The sequence below is a fragment of the Podarcis raffonei genome, chromosome 12, assembly GCF_027172205.1.
Source record: "Podarcis raffonei isolate rPodRaf1 chromosome 12, rPodRaf1.pri, whole genome shotgun sequence".
Lineage (NCBI taxonomy): Eukaryota > Metazoa > Chordata > Lepidosauria > Squamata > Lacertidae > Podarcis > Podarcis raffonei.
In genome coordinates, this window is record NC_070613.1 from 12,296,585 (window position 1) to 12,321,626 (window position 25,042).

A 25,042-nucleotide genomic window follows, 5' to 3' on the forward strand; every position below is an offset into this window, starting at 1 on the left:
TGAGAAGTTTTGCTTCCCCTCAAATGCATATGGTTCTGTTATACATCTCACCTGAGGCATTGTAAACCTCACAGAGGCACCTCTGTCTGTCTCTTACTTGGAATGTAACTTAATGATTCACTGTCTTGCTTTGACTAACATGTCAGCTCAGGGAATGTGCCTCTCATGATGGCAAGAATGGTTTAACCTCTTAGGAACAGCAAATATCCTAACTCCTATGTCACACAATCTACCCAAATGAGAGGAAGATATCTGGCCATTGCATCTCCACAGATCCTTTACCTCCACACAACAGCTGTCATTTCTTACTGCAGAAACAGTCATTTAGGGGCTGGTTTGAGGGGAAAATAGTATTCATTAACGGAATGAATTCAGTACATGATTTCAGTATGCTGAACTCTAGTAGTCCTTCATGGAGACTTTCCCCAGAAAGCTGCACAGTTGCATTCCATCACCTATCCTTGAAATGTGTGGCTTATGTTGAGTTTCAATAGTTTTAACATATCTATAATGAGAGGCATGCACTTTCTAGCTTTCACTGAGGCTCTGGGTGTACACGTCTCTTTCCCCCTACACTAACCAGTAAAAAGGGGAGGGGGTAAACATTTTTTGCTCTTCCTCCTTCAGAGCTCTGGATCCATTACAATCCTTTGACTTGACAGATGGAGACTGGCTTCTACAATGTTCTCTGATCATTTTACCAGAATCTGTTTGAGTCTTCCAGCTAATGCCATTTATACATCCACTCTGTACATGCTTCTGTACCAGTTTTCTGACTATCTTGGTATTTTTCGTACATTGCTCCTGCCATAAGCAGGTCATTCTTATTTTCATTTATGAAACAAGCCTAAGGGTTGTTTGTGAATGATCTCTGCTGCAAATAAAATATTCACGGTTCTGTATTTTTAGTACCCTTTGGAAAATGTCTTGTGCTCCCTCTGCTGTTTTGATGGGAGCACTGAACTGACCAGATGTGCTACAGGAATTCAACAGCATAGGAGGTGTAACATGAAAACCTCTGGGCCGTTTGTTAAATACATCCGTTCACAAGGATAAATAAAATGAGCTGACAGATTCGGTCGTATATAACAAAAAGAAAATGCTATGAAAGTAAATCTAAAAAGAATTAGTGGAACTGGTGCATGTGTAAGTGCAAACACACACAAAAACAAATTAAAACATCAGGAGCTAACAAAAAATACACAATGGGTATAATTCCACCAAAGTGAAGCTAGGCTCCATTGTTTTTAACTGAAGATTTGAGCATGTGCTTGACTCTTTTGTTTTGAAATCATTTGGACATAAGATCTATTTAATAATATTTGTATAATGACTAATTGTTAAAGCCTCTAAGTTGTTTACAAAAAAACATAAAATATGTATTAAATTTATCTATAAAAGTCAGAAGTTGAATATAAGTTGGCCTAAAAATATAAAGAAAATCAATAGTTAAAAATGAAAATTATCTATTAAAATACATGTCAGCTTTACATATCTGACTAGGCTAGCCTAAACAAAAAAGGTTTTAGGAAGCACAGGAAACAATACAATGAGGTGCCTGCCATGTGTGTGTGTGTGTGTGGGCGTGTGTGTGTGTGTAATCAATAAATAACAAATAATTGGATTGAAGTATGGGAGCACCAGGGCTTTTTTTTTCAGCCAGAACTTGCTGGAACTCAGTTCTGGTACCTTTCAGGTGGGCACCATTGCCATTATAAGAGAACATAGGAGGCGTTCATAGTGAGTTCCTGCACCTTTTTTTCAAGAAAAATAGCACTGGGAAGGGCTCTATAAAATGCCTTGTTTCCATAAGACTGTTCACTGGCTAGCTTACATTTTGTAACGCATGCATAAAAGAAATTGAAACCAGAACATATAGCCTGGCCAGTGTGGATGAGAATTCTGTTCTGTGCTTCAGAAACATTGGTTTCCAAACAACTGTTCAGAAGCATTTCATTTTCCTAATATCCCAGCACCCCAGCCAAGGAAGGCAAACATCCAAGCACACTTACAGCAGCTCCTAAAGTGCAATGGATACACAGCTTTCTAGGCAGCTTTCCCCAGGTCCATGCCCCACAGAGCAGTTGCAGCAACAGTGGGACCAAGCTCCTCACCACCACCTTATGTACCCTTATCTGATGGGATGTGCACATGCAACCTGAGGCTTCTCCTACACAGAAGTCGCCGTTCTTCTCTCTTCAGGTTCCTCCTGTTTCTAGGAGACAGCAGAGCAGGGGATGGCAAGGTTCTGACTGGCCCATCTGCCTGAACCACCATTTCCTCTTCCTCTGACATGTCATATGCACCCACCTCCATCTCTGACTGCTTAGTTTAGACCCTTCCTCTCCCCAACTCCTGCTTTGGCTCTTGCCTCGCAGATGGTGCCAAACCCCATAAATCACTGGGCCCCTTTCCTATAGTGAATAATTCGTGCCTATATATGCAGTTTGTGCCTATACATGGGTGGTCCCTTAATGTGTAAGACCTTGTGCAGATGTCCAGTACATGGACAACAGGGATGCCATGAGCAGGGCCAGACAGTGCAATCCTAAGTCCCAAACACATGTAGAAGATGGGCATGTGCATAGGCCAAGTCTTTCAGAAAATGAACTTTCAAAGCAGTAGTTTAAGGCAAGATAAAATAAGCATGATTTCCCTACCAAATGGCTTCCTTGGTGCAAAATCAGAATAAGAGAGGATTACAGGAACTATAAGATTGAGACTTGCAGTGAAATATGAAAAAAACACCTAATTTTGGAATGCAGAACAAATTACTTAAATGATAGCCCCAGAATTATGTTTACTGAAACCAACAGATTTTAACATGAAAACAGACTACATATTTACATGTCCCTATACCACAGCTTTTGGCAATATTAACATGACAGTGATTCTTTTTAAAACAAGCTTCCATTGGTTTGACCTTAAGTATCCCCACAGCTGTGTAGATCACATCAAACTGCCTTTTAGGTTTTGTGCTATTCACATGAGACTGAAAGCACTTCTGACTTTAAAAGGGTCTGAGTGAAAAATAGAAGATATCATATTGGTGCTAGTTCATAGTATAATATCATCAAGGGTCCCGAATTTTTTGCTGCCCAAGAGGAATTAAAACAGGGATGGAAAACCTATAGCCCTCCAACAGTTGTTGGACTCCAATCACCATCGGTCTCAGCCAGCACAGTCAATAGTGAGGAATGATGGGAGCTGTAATCTAACAACACCTGAAACTTAGAAAATCTGATGGTTCGAAGGCTCTCAGTAACACCTCATTGAATGCAGGAGATACCACCCAACTGATGAGATGCCAAGCAGCATTTGTGCAAAGTACAGGGCCTACACAGTGTGGGGAGCAGATTTCTCTCCCTGGACTTCTTAGAATTCAGCAGAATTCCTGATCTGAACCTTGTGGAGAAATTAATTCTCCACAATAATGTGTTTCAAAGCTTTACTGCAAAACAGTAAAATAAACATTACAAAATAACTAAGCAACACTTTATAAACAAGCAATGAGGTTCAGTCCTTTATGCAGTTCAATAAACCTTCCTCTCTCTGGTCCTAGAGGGAGATCCTAAGCTTGTTCATCAGTGCAGAACTTCCCTGCAACTATTGTTGTTGCTGCTGCTACTAGCCATCTCCAACAAGCACACAGAGGCTTCTCAAGTTTCAGCTCCCAGTTGTGAAAGCTCTGCAGCTCATGTTTTCAGATATGAGCCATCAGGTAGATTATCTCACTCTAATGGAAAAATATCAACCTTCTCTAAAGCTTTTGCCAGAGTGGAACCTTTTTGCCTAAGGTCAGAGTTCTACTACATATGAATGTGTAAATATTTACCTAGGGAAAATTATTTTTGTGAATACATCCAAATAATTTGGATGACCAGTGTCTGGGTAGGTTCTTATATCATTGCAGGTATGATGCTACTATTCCTCTATGGGCTGAGGTTGGAGCTTTTGTCCAGCAAATGACCACATTACAACCACAGCTAAAAAGAAATAAACACAGAGTTTTGAAAGAGGAGAAAAAGAATCCGCCTTGATTTTTTTGTAACGCAAGTAGCATCTGATTGATTCCAACAGACCATACTTTCCAATAAGTTACATTCAGGATTTTGGCCTAAAGCTGTAAACTTTCCTGGGAGCAGGCCCATAGGCCCATATAACACATACCTGCTTCAGAATAAATATGTGTAGGATTACTCTGTAAACCTGTCAGTAGAGTCTCAAAAGACAAAGGACACCAATAGCATCCAATTACTCTGCTGGGCAAGGAGCCTCATTGAACTGATCAGGCCCTGTGCCAATAAATGATTGCATCAATGGAGGTAGGAAGAAGCCTTGCTTGTCCCTTGCCTTCCCCTCATGGCCTGCCTGGGCCTTTTCAAGCTGGCTTCTCCATTCAGAAAAGATTTTTCTATGACAGGCCAATGAGGAGGATTAAAGAGCAATTAAGCCCGATAAATTATCTTCCTAAAACATTTTTTAAAAATATCCACTGTGCTGAAGCAAAGTTACTGCCGCTTCATTTCCCCTGTGAAGGGGGATCAAGGCAGATCAAACAGCCAGAGACCTGCTGAACCGCCTCTTTTGCTTAACACAGGACTCATAGTGGCCTGCAGAAATCAACTCTGCTTCACCCACCCATTCACACCCCAATCAAATTAAATCAATCTTCTCCTCAGGAAGGGATTTTAGCTTTAGAAAACACAGAATATGCCTTTAAAGTTAAAGAAGAGGAAGAGAAGACACCCCCAACACTCCTTATGGGTCAATTCCGTAAGTAAAGCAGAAAAAAGAGCAACAATAGGACCACCTCTTCTCTTCTCCACAACTCCACCTCACGAAGATTTCCTATTTTCTTTCTCATTAAGTATGTTTGTGTCTACTTTTTATAATGTTGTCTGAGAACTTTGGGTAAAAACATGTAGCATCATATATATAGCATCGACTGCTTTCCCCCCTCCACTGTTAATAAAAGTGTTTGGAAGTTTTATTAGCTGACTTATGTTGCATATTTTGTACATCATTTGCAGCAGTGGATGTCCCCAACATAATCTGTATTTCACATGGATGTTATTGGGACAGTGCACTTTAATAATGGAGCTTTTGTGGGTTGTCAGATAGTGGTCACACAACGTGCAGTTTGAAAAAAGGGGGGGTCACATGAAGGGGTGCTATGAAATGTTTCAAGAGTAAGGTAGCAAATGCCAGCCAATATATTTTGGTGCCTCGGACAGAAGATCCAAGTGACTCCCCATCCTAATACTGACAAATACAGAACACAATTTACCAGACTGTTCTCCTGCACACACTTTGTTGAAATGAATGGAAGTTCTTTAAAATCATGGAGCTCAGATTGTGCACTGCAGCTGTTTGGAGCTGCAAAATTATCTTGGACCAAACCTGCTTGAAACCAGGTGAATATTTCAATATTCACTCAGATTTGAAATTGGAATTTGTGTTAGCTCTATCCATGCCCTTTTAATGCATGTTCCCCAAGAGACTGTCTGATAAATGAGTTTCCTGGCAGGAATGTTTGCTGAAAGATTAAATTTTAAGCAAATGTCACAAAATATTAACTCAGAAGTCATTCTTAAACTTGTAAAATTGACACAGGAAGCTGTACAGTAGTAATAGAGAGGAATACATTGTGACCTATGAGTTCAATCACTGCTGTCCAACACGCATTTTGAAATAAAACAAAAGACTCCAAACCCTGTTACATAAAATTCCTCATACAGTAATCTGAATCCAGTGTGGTAGTCACAGTAACTTGTGTTAGTGCAGCTCTGTGGCAAGAACTCTACCACTTGCCCAGATCCATACCTACATTATGTAAAAACTTCCCCAATTCACTTGCATAAACAAGTTGATGCTTGTGCTAAATTTTATGCTGAATTTTAAAATAAAGCAGCTCTGCTGAGGAGGGTTTGACTTCCTATGGAAACATTAAACTGGAATATTAAACTAGAGAAGAATGAACAATTGGAAATGATTTTGCATACTAAAGTTTAATTGTAACAGAATTGATAATACTAAGATAAGTCCTACCCATGTCTGCATTATTTATTTATTATTAATGTTATTATTAACATTATTAAATATTTATATCCAATCTTTCAACAAAAGACTACAAGGTGAATAACAACCAAGGTATAACTATAAATTAACGTTTTAAAATCTCACTTATCAGCTAGTGTTAAAACAACAGCAAAAACAACAAAAAAGAGATTGCAACAGCAATCAAATTGCATAAAACCAGAGACAGCTGAAACCAGTTCAATTGTTTAAAAAAGTACAATATAAAAGCTTTCATAGGTTTTTCACCAACTTATAAAAGGAAATTGCACATCCACACAGTGGAAGAAGGTAGGGATTGAAAAATGATGCATAAGAACATTCCAAACTTTTGCATATAATAAGGTATTGGGAGAGGGGTTGTTGGAGAAGTAATTTATTAGAAATGTTGCATTGCCGTAATCTCACTGGTAACTTCTGCAGGAAGACACATTATGTAACCATATCCCACAACACAACCAAGGTAGCAGTTGGTGTACTTGCTCCTTAAGTGCTAGAAGCCCTTCTGGTTGGCACAACTATACTATGAATCATGCTAGAATGAATTTGATGAAGAACATGATCCATGATTAGTGGTGCAGCTAGGGCTGGACCTCGAGGTCAAAGTCCAGGGCTTCTCAGCCCATGGGGGCCTCAAATGACCACCACAAATAAGTGGCAGAGGATAGCGTCAGCACCTGAGCCAGCATGGGCCTACCTTGCACAGGGACCACTGCTGATGGCTACAGCATGCTATCGTTTAAAAAACAAATCATAGTCAAGCTGCTGAAAGTGGCAATAGTTTGGCAGCTCACTCAGTATGATTGCCTTCGTGACAAGCTATTTTTAGTATTCCCGGTTTTCCTGGCCTCTGAGGCAGGTCTTGGGGCAGGTAATTGCAATCCATTTCAGAATGATTTTTACTTTAAAAACACACTATAATTTTCTGCAACAAAACTGTGCTCATTCCCAAATAAATATACTTAGAATCAGGACAGCAGAAGCAGATTCCATTTTATTTCTGTAATCATGATGGTACTGTGATTTAAGTGAGTTTAAAATGCACATACTCAGATTGTGCCTTCATTTTTTTTTAATCAGGGAAATGTTTTGTTTTGTATTTATTTCCTGCTCTAATAGCAGCTGTAAAGCATGAGATTTTGGGAGAGTTAATAATTAATTAATTAATTAATTCGCAATTGACAGTCTAAAGAAGGGACTGGGAAATCTGTTAAATCCAGGGTATAATATTACCTAGTTGCAACAATGGCCATTAGCGGTCAGCAAGTATGCTCTGCTGCCATAACTATAACTTCTTCCACCTGAATTGCAAGGAAATGATATGATATCATTTGCAGACTGTAGTGGAGAATTTATTGACCCTTATTTCTTTGAATGACTTTCAGGGGGAGCATCTGCATCTTCATGTGACAGATACAGTCTCCAAAAAAGGAATATTAATTTATTTATTTGCACCAATAGTTAAAGATACCTTACACCCAATTCTGCAGTAACATGGATTTTCCTTTTTGATATATATAAAAAAATGTTGTTATCCTTATTATCAAATAAATGTTATGCCCAAATGCACATGGACTGATTTTCTGTCTGCTAATTAGTCAGTGAAACCCTCATTTAAATTGGGACTTATCTATACAACATACATGTGCTGCACAGATTAATGCAAGAATGATGCCATCAAGTCAACTAAGAGTGCAAATTCAATATTTAGGGATGCAAGACCTGTTGAGTTAATTCCAGGAGGCTGGGAAGTAAGGGAAACAGTTTATGAAGTGCTCCCATGCAGTATTTCAAGATATAAATGCACATTGGAAGAAGCAAAATTATTCTCTGCCCATGCTGCACCCTTCCAAAATCCCCACAAGGTAGACCCTGGAAAGGGTTACTTCTTAATTGGCCTTCAGTGTTTGTGGAGCATGCAATGTCAAACATTCTGTAAACACAAATGTTATTATACCAAGCATGCTTTATGGAAGTCTATAATATTAAAGAATAACTATCTGCCTGAACAGCTTGGGGCATTCATCTGCGGAAATGTTTTGCCAAGGAGCAGACACACCTGTTGAAATTGTTTAAGACAAGAGATCAATAAGTGGGTGCTGCTCGAAATGCCAATCACACTCTGGAGTTCCCAAGGGCGAGGGTGAGCAAGAACCACTATAATGTAGAAATTGCACTGAGTAGCGCTATTTGCCATTGATTGTAGCAGAAAATTACAGGGAGCAAGGAATCTTAGAACAAGTGGATCTTTTACCCAGACCCCAAAGTTTTCCCACGCAAGTTCCATTGGAAATGAATGAAAATGACCCTGCTTTCTTCACAGCTCCTGTTCCTTTCAAAAAGTCTTGCAAGGAGACACTGATAGATTGTGCCTTCTAAATGTAATAGTTTGCCTCATCTTCTAGACTGCTGTCCTGTGAGAAACATTAGTTAGCAGAAGGATATGGGTGGCCTCAAGTGCCTAGGGCACAGTACTGAATATTATCAGGAGAGCTGGAAACTCTTACCAGCTTTGCCACTGAGATTATGTGCAAAGTTGTGTGAGCTTATTTCATTCATGATTATTAAATTCCCCTTGATCTATCTGATATAAATTTAAATTGAAAAGGGGATTGAGAATTAGTGTAGCCTTATTCCTCTCTCAGTTCAACATAGTTCAAGTTTACAGTGTCTCATTTCCTTCATTTCTCCCAGTATATTTTATTAATTCAAAGTAGTGCTCAAAATTATGCATGTAAGGCTGTTGAGTTACGTAGAGTTCTTCTCAACATGGATGTTAAATAATGTTTTTCCCCTTGTGCATCCAACCTGATGAAAATTTTTATGTTAAGCAAAAGCTGGTGGAACGCAATGCCATACGAGCAAGAGTGCCAACAGGATTTTTTAGACCGGGACACTATGTGGATTTGGTCCTCTGACTACCCACAAAATAGGGTTCGGTTTTATTTGATGCTTTATTATATTTCTATGCTGCTTTTCATTCAAATGAATCCCAAAGTGGTTTACAAACTAAAATAATAATAACATGATAGAACATCATCATCATTGCTGTATACCACCCTATACCGGCAGGTCTCAGGGTAAAATCACTCCCTGTTATGCCTCTGTCTTCATGGTGGGGAACATACACTGGAAAGGGAAGCCAGAGAGTTATCCATCACCATACTACAGAAGTGCTGAGGGTCTGTATCCTGGCCACCATGGTTTTGTCACAAAAGCACTATTGGTGATGCGCTAATAAATTCAAGTCACATGGAGTGAAGGGTGTGTCAGAGGGGTATAAGAAGATATGCTGAGATGATAGCCAGCCAACTCTGGCAACAATCATGTTAATGAAAAAGGTAGAGACATCATTGGACAGTGAAGGGGATTCAGCAAGTAAAAAGGTTTCCTGGAGCATGAAATATATTATACATTTAGTCATCTGTGAGAGGCTGTTGGTTTACTCTTTCCTGCTTTGCTTCAGATGTATATATCTTGGGTGCTTGTATTAAGGAATAGGTTGCATTTAGTGAACTTGACTTGATAAATAAAAACATCAGTGCTGATGGATGAAGAGGAGTTGCACAAGCAGCTGGTTAATAAGATGCCACCCAGTTCACCAGCTGCTTCTAATGGAGTTGATTTTGTATACATGGGTGAAGGCAAACTTTGAGTTTACATAGGAAGCATAGTTTGGCATCCGTCTCAATGTTTGACTTATTGGGAATGGAACAATGGGGGGAAATGGAAGTGTGCAAGCTAAAAAAATATTAACAGAAATAATGAAGCTGCTGCTACATAGTTAGAAGCCTGAGAGAAATAAACCAATGTAGTTTGTTAGTGTTATGTGAGTGAGAGTATAGTGACTCCCACTAAATAAGCTCCCCTTCCTTTTCTTGGTAAATATGAATGAAGTACACTAATATCATTTTCTATCATTGGAGCAGTGGGTGTCTTGGCAGGAGAAGCCTGAAATGGCATGCCCATTAGGTATGGCTGGCATTTGTACATGACTCTTGCTTTGCACAGAATGACACTGGCAAAGTCTGGAAACAAACAGTGCATACATCTAATGTCAGTAATTCCCTTGGACAATCTAAATGCACATATTTAGGAAAGTAATATCCTCCCCCATGGAGTGTATTCCCTCTCAGTCTCCCTCTCTTCCACTCTCTCTCACACACACACCCTGAAGATCACCGACAATGAAATTGCTGCACTTTAGAGAAAAGAATGACGAGCAGTCTGAGTAACAGAAGTGAGAAGGAAAAGCTGCAGAATGCCAGCTGCATACGTCACACTGTAAATGTCATTCAGCACCTGGGGAGTCTGTTATTCTCTCAGGGCTTGCATTTGACACAGCAGGATTTCATATTCCAAGACTAGAAATGTGAGAAATCAGGACATTATTAGCTCGGAGAAGAATAGCTGAGTATTTAGAACCATTTGGATCCAGACTGACAAAAAGAAACATTTTTCAAAACAGCAGTAAATTTGCAGAGTGGTCAGAGCAAAAGGATGGCAGTCTTCTATATATTTATAGTCATGCAAATAAATCCACAGAAATTACTAGCCAACACATTTCTTTGGTAGTCGTGACCTAAAAGAAAGTAGATAAAATTCATAAATCTGAACTATCTTGACTGGTCACCTGGTGAGTGAATATTCATATGCCTACTTTAATATATGCATTGGGTTAACAAGGAAGATATAATACAAAAAATGATAAACAGCAGAAACCATATCTTACAGATTCTCACAAAGGGTGAAAAGCAGGTCAACAAAAAAGTTAATGGTAATTAAAGTGATCATAACAGCAGTTCACAACATGGGATTCAAGAAAAGCAGCAAGAGATGATGCCAAGGCATAAATTGCTGGCTTAAGTAACTTTTGCTGAGATATTTTTTTCCTAGCAGAAAGTTTGACCAGTTCTCTTTACTCATCAGCAGTGGTGGAAGTCATTTATATATAACTGAGATATGAAAGAGACATTTAAAAACATAATATATTTTCCTCGGTCCTGTGCAGCAAAAAGCATAAATGAACTTTATACGCAACATGGGCATTCTCAATTTCAAAACTACTGTTGAAATCAGATTATATCTTAATGGGGTAAGAATTCTTCTCAAAGTAACTAAATTAGATGAGGACACTCTTCCAAGCAATGGGAGCATTTCAACATGACAAACCATAGTGCAATTGTATTGCTATTTATTGCTTCAGATCACATCTGACCTAAATTCCAACATGGCCATTAAGGACAACAAAATAATTCTGGGGGATAGCATATTATTGTACTTATTCCATTAAACTCTTGCACCAAGCTGGCTGTTGGAATTGAAAGGATGACATTTTATGCTTTAAGAACGTTTTAGGAAATTGAGTAGTATTGTGGATGCAAATTTTAACTGGCGCAACATATTCCTGCATGACAAGCTGTACCTGCCTAAAACCTCTCTTCTACACAACTGTTAAATGTTTATGCTAACCAAAATATCAATGGGAACTTTGCTGAAATCAAGATAATTTACATCTACAGCATTCCCACCATCTACTAAACTGATCAAAACAAAGTTTAAATTACTTTGGCATTATTATTTACAAATTCATGCTGACTTCTACTAACCACTTCATTTTTCTCAAGGTGCTTGCAAACTGACTTCTTTATAATCTTTTCAAGTATCTTCCCTGGAATTGGTCAGAATGAGCTGCCCAAAGTTGCCAGATTCTCCTTTCCTCATTTTTGTTTGCAGTCCTGTGGCACTTTACCTGTTTTCTAGATTGCTTAAAGATGATAGTCAGATGTTCTGACAGTATATCAACAAGTTCTTTAGTACCCTAGATACAAGTCATCTGGCCTTGAAATCTTAAACTCAATTAAAATAGCTAGATATTTTTTGACAACTCCTTATTATGGTAATCTTGAACTGCAATCCTGACTCCTCAACAGTCATGCTATTATGCAGGTTAGCACACAATTCCCCCTTGGGAAAAGACAGAGGCAAAAATAGGAATTCAGCAATTCCACCTTCTTGCTGTCACCCATTAACATTTCACAATTCCTACTGAGCTACATACCCCATTTCCTTCCTCTTCTCTTATTCTGAACATGCCCCAAAAGGCACTTTTTCTTGCCACCGTCAATTCTTTCTGAGCTTTAGCTTTGCTGACACTCTTCCAACAAGTCTAGGATACTTGTACTCAATGCTTTTTTCCTAGAAAAAGAGGTGCCAGAACTCACCACTCTCTTTTTATGGCACCTGAGAGGTGCCAGAACTGAGTTCCAGCAACGTCCAACTAAAAAGAAAAGCCTTGCTTGTACTCATCCTTGTTAACTTATCCTTCAGTCCTCTTCTCATGCATGTCCTTTTTATTTTCAGCTTTTTGTGCAGCCACACAGACTTTTAAAAAATCCTACATTTTTCATTCTCCTTGGAATTATTGGTGATTGTGCCTTTAGTAATTTGTTATTCGGGAACTGTCACCTGTCTTGGATTTCTTTTCTCATGAGTAGAAATAGCCATTTAATTCTACCTAGCATTTATTTCAGAATATGAAAATTGGGGTTTTTTAGAACAAGCTACATCCTTCAATTGCTATTTTCTAATCATGTCCCACTAAGTCTCAGTTATGTGGATCAATTTGTATTTACTTTCTCGTTCAAGAAGTTGAAGTTCATCTTGTTCATTTCCCATACTCTATGCATTAGCATAGAAGTTTAAAGCTTTGGATATTCTACTCTGATATCTCTCCTGCTATTTTAGCGTAGGGTTTGCTGGGCATCTCCTCAACTTTCCCAGTTTCTCCAGTAGCAGCCACATCCATATATTTAGTGCTTCATTTTGTACTTAGCTTTCGGCTATTGGAGCCATCCCACACAGTATTTGATTATGTCCCTCTTGCTCAGGTTTGCCATTCTTCTGCCAGATACATTTCCCAAGGTGCAGCCTACCTTCCTTCTTTAGGAAGCTTACACAATAGTCCAAGAAACATGCTGCTACTTAGGAGAATAGTTCCCCTGAACTGTGATCTCTCTGTGTAGTCCTCTACCTTGATGAGAACTTTACCAGAGCCCCAAGATGCTTTATCTTCTTCCCCAGAACTTTATAGTCAGGTATGTTTTCATAGTAATCCCTGGTGGTGTCATTCATTCCTGCGCAGATGAGCAAAAATATATAATGATCAGTGGGCTTGATAAAACTTGGTAAGTTATCAATCACATCCTGGGTCCCAATACTTGAGATACAGTATACTTCAGAAGTTAACAAATTCACTTGACACAGAAGACTCATCTCTCAGTAGGGAGTTCCCAGCCATTATTACCACCACTTTATTCCTCTTCCTGCATATGGAGATTGAATCACCTCTGTCCTTAAAGGGTTGAGAGTCTTCCTTCCTAGCTAGTGTAGCCTGCTGCTGCTGTCTTCCACCAGCTCCTTAGAGACACTGGAAAGAGAGATACAGTGGGTACCTCGGGTTAAGTACTTAATTCGTTCTGGAGGTCCGTTCTTAACCGGAAACTGTTCTTAACCTGAAGCACCACTTTAGGTAATGGGGCCTCCTGCTGCTGCTGTGCCGTCGGAGCACGATTTCTGTTCTCATCCTGAAGCAAAGTTCTTAACCTGAAGCACTGTTTCTGGGTTAGTGGAGTCTGTAACCTGAAGTGTATGTAACCTGAAGCGTATGTAACATGAGGTACCACTGTACTGTGTTCCAGTGGTTCAGAATGGCGCCTTATACTCATGTTCTTTACAGTCATGGTCTTCAATGCAGTTTTCCCAATCCTACAGTTCTCATTTTCTTGACTGCTTTTGTCCTTTCTGTAGTACCCCGTGTCCTGCCCAAGAAGTCATTGTCTTCATAAATGAAGAATGGAAACTCATCACTGCTGTCTTCTTACTTACTGGCCCAGCAGGACAATCAACTGACATTTTCTGCAAGTGTAGTCTATGCTGACAGACAAGAAAATAAGCATAGCACACACATTTCAGGGCACCACCAAAGAACCCTCACTGTCTGTCTTCTTAGCTCTTCATCACATCTTAGCCTCTACCACTACTGCTGAAGTGGTCTTTGCTTCTTCCTTCATTTATTCTTTGAAGTTTGCCGGAGTTCCCATGATGTGCTGCTACTTAGTATATAATTTGCAGCATGCAACTATTTATTTAGTACAGTTATTTATATCCTGAGTTTCAGAATATAGCTTCTTCCAATGTGGCTTACAAGAAACTTTTAAACTGTATTAAATACATAAACATAATGACCAATATCAACATATAAAAAGCCATCAGAATCCTTCACACAGGACTGTTGATAGTACATAGTATTCTAGGGTAGGAAAATCCAGCTGGTGCAAAGTGTCAAGGTAGCCTTTGCCTGCCTCCCTCTCTTTCCTGGAATCCTTTTGACCCACTAGTGGGAAGAGCACAGAGCGGCAAGAAGTCTAAGCCCCCATATATTTATAGTGAACTGATTTCCAGGATCTTTAGCAAAGGCTGCTGAAAGAGTATGCAAGTGAGTTGCCACCTCACAGATCCCAGCCCTGTCTCTCTAAGAGGTGTTGGTGTGGGTGGGTGGGTGTATCTATGTCTACCTCTGTCTCCAACTGATCTTCTAGTCAAGAATTTGTTTCTGTTATCTGAGATAATAAAAAAGTAAAGCCTCAAAATCTGGGGTAGGGGAAAGAATTTCATCCATTCTAGCACCAAAATAAATCTTATAGGAAATCACAGATGAAGAAGCTTCCAGCATTAGCAGGGAATATGAGGCTCCCACAAGTTGATGGTGGATTCTTCAGTAGGAAAAAAATTTTGTAGGAGAGAAACGGCTTGGGTGAGAACTAAGCTCTGCAGGTTTAATAGGCTAAACACCTGTATTTGCTGACTACACAACCCTTTCTGCTGCTCTCTAATCTCCTCATTCTCATCCAATGTCAGTGGATTTTTAAACAAGCTTCCAGTTTCTTTTAGGTCCCTTTGGACCTCAATGGATGCAAATGCTAAACTGAATTAAACTCTGGATTCATTGCTTGGAACGCTATGCAGGCATCACATCCAAAATGCTAACTATGTTAGATGTATCCTGGGAAACATCCACTGGCCTTTGTATACATTCTTTCTACTATGTGGTGTGCTCTGGTGATGAAATATTATGCTGGTTTTTAAATCCTACTTTATTAATTTTATGTACAACTGGCAACTTACCTGCTCTCCTAGCCAGTCTTCCTGACCTTGTAGGCCTGTTGCTGTTGTCTGAGAGAATGATAAAAGCATTCACCATAGATAATTCCTTTGTTTGTCAAGCTAGGACCACCCCTGGGTGGGTGGAAAGGATGCCTCTCTACCCCACATCAGTGGATGATCTCATTGAGGCCTTGTTCTCAATTTGTCTTAAAAATTGTTAAGTCAAAAACTTCTCCACTGCCTGAAACTGTAACATGGGCTCTCTCTTCCTTCTCTCCATTAAAACACTCCTAGGGAATTTTTAAAGTTTTTGTGGTTTTGGCTTACACAGGTGGGTATAACTCTCATGACATCTTGGCACAGAGGGTGTAAATTTCATGGAGTTTATATTGCCTGCATCTCAAAACAGATGTGCCCCCCAAAAAAGTCTTTGCTTGAAGTGGTAATGTCCATATTGTAAGATCTGTCAAAGGGCTGTGGCCTTTTCCACACCTGAGGTTATCACATTTAGAACAAGGATATTGTAGACTGATGAGTGTGACCGCTCAAGCAGTTGGTGTTTGGAGTCCTCCAAGATGGCAAAAATTAAATTGATTATGCAAATCAGTTGCAGCCCCTGAGGCTACCATTTTATCCTCACTTCCTCCTCCTGAGTTGTGCCAGACTCTCATTTGAGGTACTGTCCAGCTCCAATGGCGCGTGAATCTGTGTCCCAGGGGCGAGGATTATGGGTGAAATTTTGGCTCGGCTAAAAAATCAATAGGTGTTTTGTAATTGGCTTGGATGGAACCAGAATTTTAACTCATGGCTCCTTCCTCCTGAAGGGCTTCGCATATTTATATCTGCAGTGAAGAGGAGAAAAAGCGACCCATTCGGCTGCTAAGATGATGCTGGAAATGGTGCCTTGCCTTGCCCAGACAAACAAAAGCTATCCGGAAGGAGACGCAGTGGGCTTCCCTTCACCGTTTATTTGTTGAGCAAGCGAAGAAAGAGAAGGCTCCTGGCGGAGACAGAAACAAAGAAATTCAGCCTCGTCTGTGTTTTCCTTCCTGCCTTGCCTAGGCTACCCCACAGGCCATCTGTCAAGTTGTTCTGGGCTGTGGGGAAAAGTTCTGCCCCACAAAACAGTGCAAGGGGCTATCCCGTTAAGCTCTTTCTCCGGCCTCCTTGCGGTAAGAAGTTCTTAGGCACTGACAGATCTCCGCTTCAGGCTCAGGACTTTGGGATCCTGGCAGAATCAAGCCCCAACAACTCCTGGTCCTTCACGTGCAGAGGAAGACTAGGTTGGAGCTTGAGGTGAAGGCGAGAGTCACTTTCTGTAGCGAGGCAGCCTGGAACTAGCTACGCTCGAATACCCAAAGCGATTGTGGATTTGGAATCTCTACCAGACAGCAACCGACAGGTGGTGTTGCGGCCTATGCAGATGTTGCAGGTGATTGCGGTGTGCTGCTGTTGTTGCTTTCTCTGCGCTTTCTATTATTTGTAAGCCGCCTTGACAGGTCACTTTTGGAATACACGATTACAAACAAAGTTAACATCAACCGAAAGGAAAAATCAACAGGACAAGCACTTCAGTCACCAGCACCTTTCTCGTGAAGGAAGTGGCATTGAGTTCATTTCACCCCATTTCTCTTTAGCACTTGGAGGGCGACGGGCTATTCAATCCAAGTGCTGTAGCTTAACAGCAATGGACGTGGAGAGGACGGAGGGGAAACGAGGCGATGGGAGCTAGTCCGCAGGGAGGTTTTTAAGCGGCTTGGCAGAGTCTGTGCACGGTCTCCGTTTTTTCATAGTTTTTAGGCCTAAAAGGAGGAAGCTCTCCCCACTCCCTCTTTTTAGCCCAGACTCGAGGTAAAGCGTTAGAAAATAAAACCAGCTCTTGCAGCCAGAGCCCAGCCATGTTTCATCCGAAGGAAGTCTCACTGGTTTCAGTGAGGCTTACTTACTCCCAAGTAAGTGTGTATATAATTCCTGCTTTTTAAATGAACCCCCAAACCCTCTTTCTTCTACACACACACACACACACATCGATCACTCACTGAATTTCCTTGGGAAGAGTTCAGGACCTGAATGACACGTCCCGGTTTCTCAGCCGCTTGTCCCCAGACTTCATGTTTTTGTTTTAGGCTGAAAAATCTCCCGTGACTCCCTTTTCACCCTACGTCCCAAAAGTACGGTTTTGATCCCTCCTTGTTTCAGATTTTGGGACGGTTGTCCGGGATTTCGAGACAGGTGGGGGCCTTTAATCCGCCCTCTAACCCCGTGACCTCCTTCCCTTAAGGAGCTTTTCTCCTCCATGTCCCTTCCTATTGAAAGTCTCATTCACAAATAAAAGCAATTTCCTTTTGGAACTATAATCACGACATGGGGAAATGCCTCCCCCCTCGCTACTTTTTTAAAAACAATCGAGGGTGCGGGGCGGTTTTCTTCTTCTAGCGTTTAGTTTCAGGGAGGCTTGTTTGTTTAGACACTTTCCTTAACAGAAGGGAACTTGAAAAGCTTTAATTAAAAAAAAAAGGTGGGCCGGGCTAGGCTGGGAAGAACGGGGAGAGGGGCACGGATGGTTGAGGCTTTCCATTGACAGCTACGGAGTGCTGCGTCTCAGACAGACAAGATAAATACTTCCTGAAGAACCTCGAGGACAAAGATTTTTTTTAAAAAAAATGAAAATAAAAGCGAATAACCGCAGAGAGCTATCTGCTGAGAAACGTGCAATAGAAGGTAATATGCCATAATGAATGTGAGAGATCACATCACGGAGACTCTTGCAAGATGCCCAGAACGAATCCAGCCAAGTAGCACACAATGTGTTTCTATACCTGCAGGCTGCTATCCTACACAGGCTCATTAGCAGATAAGGAGCTGCGGAGAGGCTTCAGAACTTTCCTGGGCATCCGGCTGCGTCGATATTTGGCCACTCAGCTTGCTGAAATCCCTGCACGATCAACGTGTGGTTTATCCCCTTTGGTCAGTTTAGACTCTCCTTCTCAGCTTTTCTTCTACATCCGTTACATGGGACGAACCTAAGTACTAAGTCCCATAGGGTATCCGATCAGGCCAATTATTTGATGAGTTTGAAAAGTAGGGTGAATTAGGATTAAGGCTGAAATCCTATACACACTTTACTGGGAGTAAGTCTCAATGGACCCAATGGATAGAGATGCATAGTATTGTGCTGCACACGTGTGAAAACAAAAGCGAAGTATCCCAAAACAACTTTGTGAGTTGGCTACCTTGTTTGCATCGTCTGTCTCTGGAGACAATGGAAGAGTGCACCTTCGGTGGTGAAGTCAAACCATTGGAGAGTTACAGCGCCTGCAGTGGTTGTAGAGCCCGTTAAAGGGAGAGACATGTTTTGTTGCAGCTGGGGCAGATGAAGGCGTCCGGTTGTGCTGCTGCATACATTCAACATTATACCCTCTGTAGGAAATGTTATCTGCTGCTAAGACCGCGTAGGCAGGACATAATATGCATGTATATGCAAGTGTGTGGTGGGTATTTTAAAGGTTTATACGCTGCCATTCAACAACTGAAGTAGCATTACAAAAATTAGCTGAAAAGGACAGCAAAGCATGGTAATCATAAAAAACATACAACCAATGAAACTAAGCATTATCCTATTCTTCAGGATGAAGTCCCAGTGTAGGACTTTCTTATGAGAAAAACATGTTTTAGGATCTTACTACTGTGCAACCGAAATTCTAAAAAGAGTTGATGCATGAATAGGATTGTACTGTTAAAAAAAAAGTACAAGGCGAAAGAGCTAATGCTGCTCTACCCAACTCCAAGTCATTGTCGCAAGCAAGCCCGCTTGCGGTCTGCAAGTGTACACTACTTACTCTACAAGCTACTTACTCTACATCATTCCCAAATATAGGGTTACAGACAGCAGCCATAAGATTTATTTTGTGGACAGGGCGGCGAATATGGCATCGCCGGATATAGAGGATGAGGAAGGAAGTCTCGTTGCTTTCAGGGAAATTTACTTCCCATCATTGCCTATTCAGAAATAATCCTCAATGGGTTCAATGGGACTTATTTCCAGGTGATGTGTGTGGGATTGCAACCCAAGTATATTAAAAATAAATAAATTAAAATTGCTTGACTTCAGCAGTCGCCCCATATTGCGGATTTTCCTCGCGACAAAATAAGATTTGGGAGGGAAAGGGGTGTTATACTTCTTTGGAGGAGTCTAAGAGTGCAGGCGCGCCCTTTACGCAGTAACCGAGAGCTCCACCCACTCTAGGAATGGCCTGTGGGGGGAGCTGAATTGGGGGGGGGAGGGCAGGCTTATCATATGTCAGCGCAAAAAGTGGTGGCTTGTAGCAATGTCTTTTGGCTATGGAGTAGCCAGCAGCTCATGCCAAGTCGCCAGTCCGCCCCCGCCCCCCCGATTAATGTGAAAACGTACCCAAGATGCGCCCCCTCTGAAGGGGGGAGTGCAACCTTTTCATTGCAACCTGGCTTTGAAGTCGCCCCCTCCCCACGTCTATCCCAGGCGAGCGGAACTGGCAGGTCTTGAATGAACCCTGCTTTGAAAGCGAGAAGAGATTGCGGCGAAGCACCGGACCAGATCCAGGCAGTGATCTCACTGCTTTCTCTGATCTGTGAGCTGGCAAAAAAAGGAGGAGGGGGTGCTGTGGTTCATTCACAAAAAAGTGTTGGAAGGAAGAGGATAGTCCTCCTATAGCGTGGGAGGGGGGGATGCCTCGAAGGTAGCCCTGAACCCGGCAGAATCGCCTGTGACGCTGCGCCATGAATATTGCATTAGATGCCTCTACATATAGGCAAATGCCAAGCCCTCCTCTGCAAAACTTCCTCCGCCAATGGCTGTCCTTCTTCGGGAGAGAAATAGCGATGCTGCCCGAAGAGCCTCTCCTCCCCTTCGCCTTCCCGCGAGCTGCTTCTATCAATGAAAGCTGTTCGCACGTGGACTGGCTCAACGCGCCCATCCGCGCCGAGCTACTGCGACTTCCAGCTCGCAAAGCAGCGGATCCGCTGAAGTTGAGTCAGGCGGACCGACAAAACCAAAAGATATAAGAAGCAGGAAAGCAAACGTGTTGCATTTAGACCGAGTTCAAAATACACAACACGAACCGCAGCCCAATTAAGACAAAATCAATACGATGTGAAATAACTCCAATACTGGTGTTGTAATTTCGCCGAGTTATGGATCGGCTTAGAAAAGCCGTTCGCTTCAAAAAAATCTCTTAAAATACTGCTATAAAAAAGCGGGGTTATCTGTACCCAAACTTTACCTACTTATAGTGTTTTTATCGATCTTATGTTGACAATTATATAAAAAGCAATGAAGTATCTTATTTTCTTTGGAGGAAAATCCATCAACCCGACCCGCATCTCATTTATATCAGTCTCCCCTTGATTAAACTGGAAGATTATGGCTTAAATACATTGTGGATCGCAGCTCTAGACCGTCTTTGTTTGCTTCCTTGTTTTTAAATTACCGACTTTTTTCTTGCTTGGAAAATAAATAGTTTTGTATTTCCCATGATTAACACTCAGGTCCTGAGAATACTTACTTTAGATATTTAATTCATTCATTCGCAGTAGCCAAAGCCAAAGAATAATATATGTGAATATTGTTAATTTAAATATACTAACAATTATTTAAGTTTTGGAACGACATTTATTCACTTTAACGGGCTGCATTTTCTACATATGGACAGCAAAAATTAACAAGAATATTGCAGGATCAAAACTCCATGCGATCCTATACAACTCGATCCTATACAAAGACTGGGAAGCAAAAAATTCATTTGTGTTGAATGAAACATCTTGGGTTTTTTCCAAGCGTCTGCTCAGGTCATATGATAATAAATGGAAACGAAACCTGCCCAAATTTGAGACGATTGTCTGTAATGTGTGGGAGGGGCATATTGGATAAGAGATAGAATTGTGAGTTTTTGAGGAGCACTCTGATAATTCTTAACACACCTTCTGTACCAAAGTATTCTATATGAATCCCAGATTTTTGGGTGGTGTGGGGGGGGGGGTCTAACGACTAAGCGTGGGGAGGAGAATAATACTCCAGGGAAAGACCGGTTATTGAGGATTTAATTGAGACTTCCCCATCCTAAACAAATTCCATGGAAGTAAATAAATGCTCCCGGGCATTAGAGTAAAGGAAAATGTTTTACGACAGACTGATGGACAACAAACTTAGCTGAAGCAAACCTCAGGGCAACTAGTGGGCCTGTGGGGATATGTTTAGGATTGCAGGTTTAAATGATAGGCAAGCATGGTTCCCTTTGTAAAACTACCGTTGGCTGCAGTCCTTTAATGTACCCTGCCTGGAAGTTAGTCGCACCAAACTCAGGGCTAATTTTATCGCTGCAGACTTGCACAGGATCCGGCTGCGCGGTTCATTGGTGCTGAAAAGGATGCAGAAATGGAAACACCAAGCAAGGTGGATGTTGTCATTTCCAGGCGTGAGGATTTAGCGCTATTGGGTTTTGTTGTTGTTGTTAGTTTTACTATCTTCCCTCGCCGTCAAATATCCCCCACAAAAAAGATATTTGGGAAAGTTTGTATCTGTTTGAAAGCTTGCAGCCCCATTCACTATCCTTTGAAACTACGTATAGCGCTTGGATATGAACCACAGGCACTCCAATCCTAAGCATGTTTCTTTGGAAGCAATCCCCCTTGTGTTGAATAGGCTTAATTTCCGAAATTAGCATCGGGGGTAGGTTAGTATCCCTGACTGCAATAGAGCTCTTAGGACTTAAACCCAGGTCCTCCTGAACCCCGCTCTGCCCTAAATGTGCGTTTTTTCAAGCGAAGTCGGGGAGTTAAAGGGATTGTGGGGTTCGTGTAACAAGCAACAGCGCCCTATCCTAAAGTCGTTTCATGGGACTTTGCTTCTGCCCTTAGGATCGCAGGTTGGATGGATTTGGAAATCCAGCTGGGTTCTTCAGTGGCAGCTTCTTATCGAAGCCTGGCAGGGTCGAGTAACTTCTTCATAAACAAGACCAGTTGGGCCGCCACCCCAGTAAAGCGAAGTAAGGGGCAATGTTTTCCTACAGAGAGATTAGACCCATTCCCTGCGGTGAGTGCTACCCAGCACCTTGCGAGGCAGGGAGAGGTCTGCCTCTCAGGTTCCGTGGCACTAATGGACCGTAGTCTGCGTTCTCTGTAGTACGTCAAATACAATCTGTTTGGGTTTTACTTTAAAAATAAATAAATTAACGTATGGAAAATCACTTCGAATTTTTATACCAGTCGTGGCTGCATTAACATCTCTAAAAAGCTGCCAGAATCTAGTTCTCATCTGAGCTGTTACAATTGCGGGGGATCTAATGAAACCGAGGTGCGAATTCGAATTCGAATTTTCCATTCCAAAACATGCCCAAAATTTTTTTTTCTATATGTTATGGAAACTAGAAAAATCTGCGAATGAAAGGACAGATCGTGTTACTGTGCAGTGTGTCCACTGAGAAGTCGCACCCATTGAATTAAATTGGATTTATTCCCACATAATAGGTTTGCAGCCGAGGAGTGAGTGAGCCCCATTCAAGTCACTAGGGCTTACTTCTGAGTAGACAGGGTTAAACTTCTACTGTAAATCGAGTTGCAAGTGCACAAACCCTGGCTAGAATCCCCCCCTCCCCACGGTCTTAAACAGCTGGAAAGTAATGTTTGGAAGACCATAAAAGTTGATTATCTGGTGTGGCAGTTGGAACAGAAATCAGGCCGTTAATGAGAGCAAGGACTGCTTCTGTCTCCCAGTAACTACCGAGGTGTAAATCCAAAGGAGTTTAAGGGAATTAGCTACATTTGTGGGAAGTCCAGGACGAGATTCCTTTTCCTTTTCCAAGACTCTGTTAATACTCCAACTGGTATAGAATTGCTCGACTCTACCGTCACAACAGAAACTGTTTTGTCTATAAGGATTAGTTCTTCTAAACCCTAGGAAAAACACACGAAACTTTATGCAAGACCCTTAAAAATGACGAGCAGGGCGCTGGGAGGATATAAAGAGCTTGTGCGAAAGAAGCAAGTTTTGCGCATATTTTAAGATTTCTCTCGCTCTTTTAGGTCTTCGACTAGAAAAGTAACAAAAGAAAAAAGTAATGCAAGTTTCCAAGACTTAAACCAGTCTTCTGCTGTAAATATACTTTAAAAGACAGACGAAATTATTATCACGATTGGAACAATATGATTTAGTTAAGTTAAAAGAAACATAATAGTGTTTCTTTCATATTTCGCTCGAAAGCAATGGTTTTTCTTTCTGGTATTAAAGGTAACGTGTTACAGTGTTTAACTGAACAGGCACCGTTCTAGCAGTGTTTATGTTCAGGCGAAACTTAATAGTATTGCGGGGGGAACAGAATTGCCCCATATTTGAATTCTGTATCGACTGCTAATGTAAAGTCAGATTATATCCAGTGCACAAAGTTTATCTCTCACTTTACAAGAAGTATCACTATGAAATTATTTCTAATATAGCCACCTTGTTCCACAAAGGCATGTGCCCTTTGAAGATGAATGTGCAATTATATGTTACCCTTGAACAATTATGTCACACAATATATACTTTAAGATGAGCAAATAATCTCGGATAGTTCTCATTTTATAAGGATTTTTTTTTGCTAGAGATGTATGCATATAGACCGAAAGTCTGAGAAGTTGATAAGAACTTCAGGAAGAGGATAGATAGCTAGATAGTTAGCTGGATAGCTAGAGAGCTAGATAGCCAGATAGAAAATTTGATGGACGGAGAGAGAGATTAATTTGTGTGTGAGACAAGGTTACATAGAACAACATATCAGAAGCTATTGATAGAAATAGCAAGGGATAACGTATTTTTGAGCAAATATAGTTTTCCCCCTTGTTTTATGCTGCAGCCTGAAGCTGATTTAAGACTTTATCTGTATTGAAATATCTTCCCCATTTCCTATTTCTCTCTCCCCACCGCCACGGTTTGGAATGACCACATTTCTCTTCCTCATGCGGAGCAGAATCTAGTGTCCCTAGAAGTCTCTGTCCTTCATATCCCCTGTATGCCTTGGGTCAGCAGGAAATCGTAAATATGCTTTGTCATCCCCAAAACGCATTTTGTACATTATCTGTGTTAATAGGGAATTTGCTGTTAATAGCCTTTCGCTACACACTCACACACTGTACATACACACGCACACACAAGCGCGCACATCGGAAGTCCAAGAGCCACTTCTCCTATTCCGAAGAGAATCCTAAAATACTGTAAAAGTGAGCGCAGCGGACTAAGGACATATAAAAATAATCTCTGTGTACCTTTACGGGCCAATTCAATCTTATACACCTAGAACCGGCTGGATGTGGATGATCAAACTTGGAAGGATGGACTGAGAGAAGAAGCAATATCATGCATCTTTGGCACACGTAGAGAAGTACCCTGACCCCCTAGTAGCTGGGGATTACTTCTCAATCAAAAGTTATTTGGGAAAGGAACACCTGGTCAGACTTCTCCTAAGGTGAATCACTTTTTGAAATGCTGCATTCTCTTGCTAAGACAGTTCCGATTTACCTGAATGAGGATGGTGTTTTACCCTAAATTATATTGTATCCTATGGCACTTGTTGTGCTGTCTTATATTTCCAACCAGTGGAAATGAATCCCAGGTAATGCGTTTAAGATCAAGGTGCATTTGCTTCTTTTGTTTTTGTTTACTGTTTTCTTGCATTCTAGTTCCTAATGTTATTGCTGTGTTCTATACTTGTAAGCCGCTTTGAGTATATGACCGTAGAGAAAGGTGAGTTACAAATCTGAAAAATGAATGCATGGATGGTCTTAAACACCT

General features: G+C 41.1%; 2 long non-coding RNA genes across 3 annotated transcripts in view; both read right to left on the reverse strand.

Moving 5' to 3' along the window:
• LOC128398493 (uncharacterized) overlaps positions 1-25,042 on the reverse strand; it is an 88,606-nt gene that overhangs the window by 34,726 nt on the left and 28,838 nt on the right. The gene's annotated exons all lie outside the window — the stretch shown is intronic.
• LOC128398495 (uncharacterized) lies at positions 10,879-17,521 on the reverse strand. Its single transcript, XR_008327147.1, has 3 exons — positions 17,283-17,521; positions 15,265-16,243; positions 10,879-13,214 (listed from the first exon to the last, which is right to left on the reverse strand). It is a non-coding gene; the product is annotated as an uncharacterized LOC128398495 (long non-coding RNA).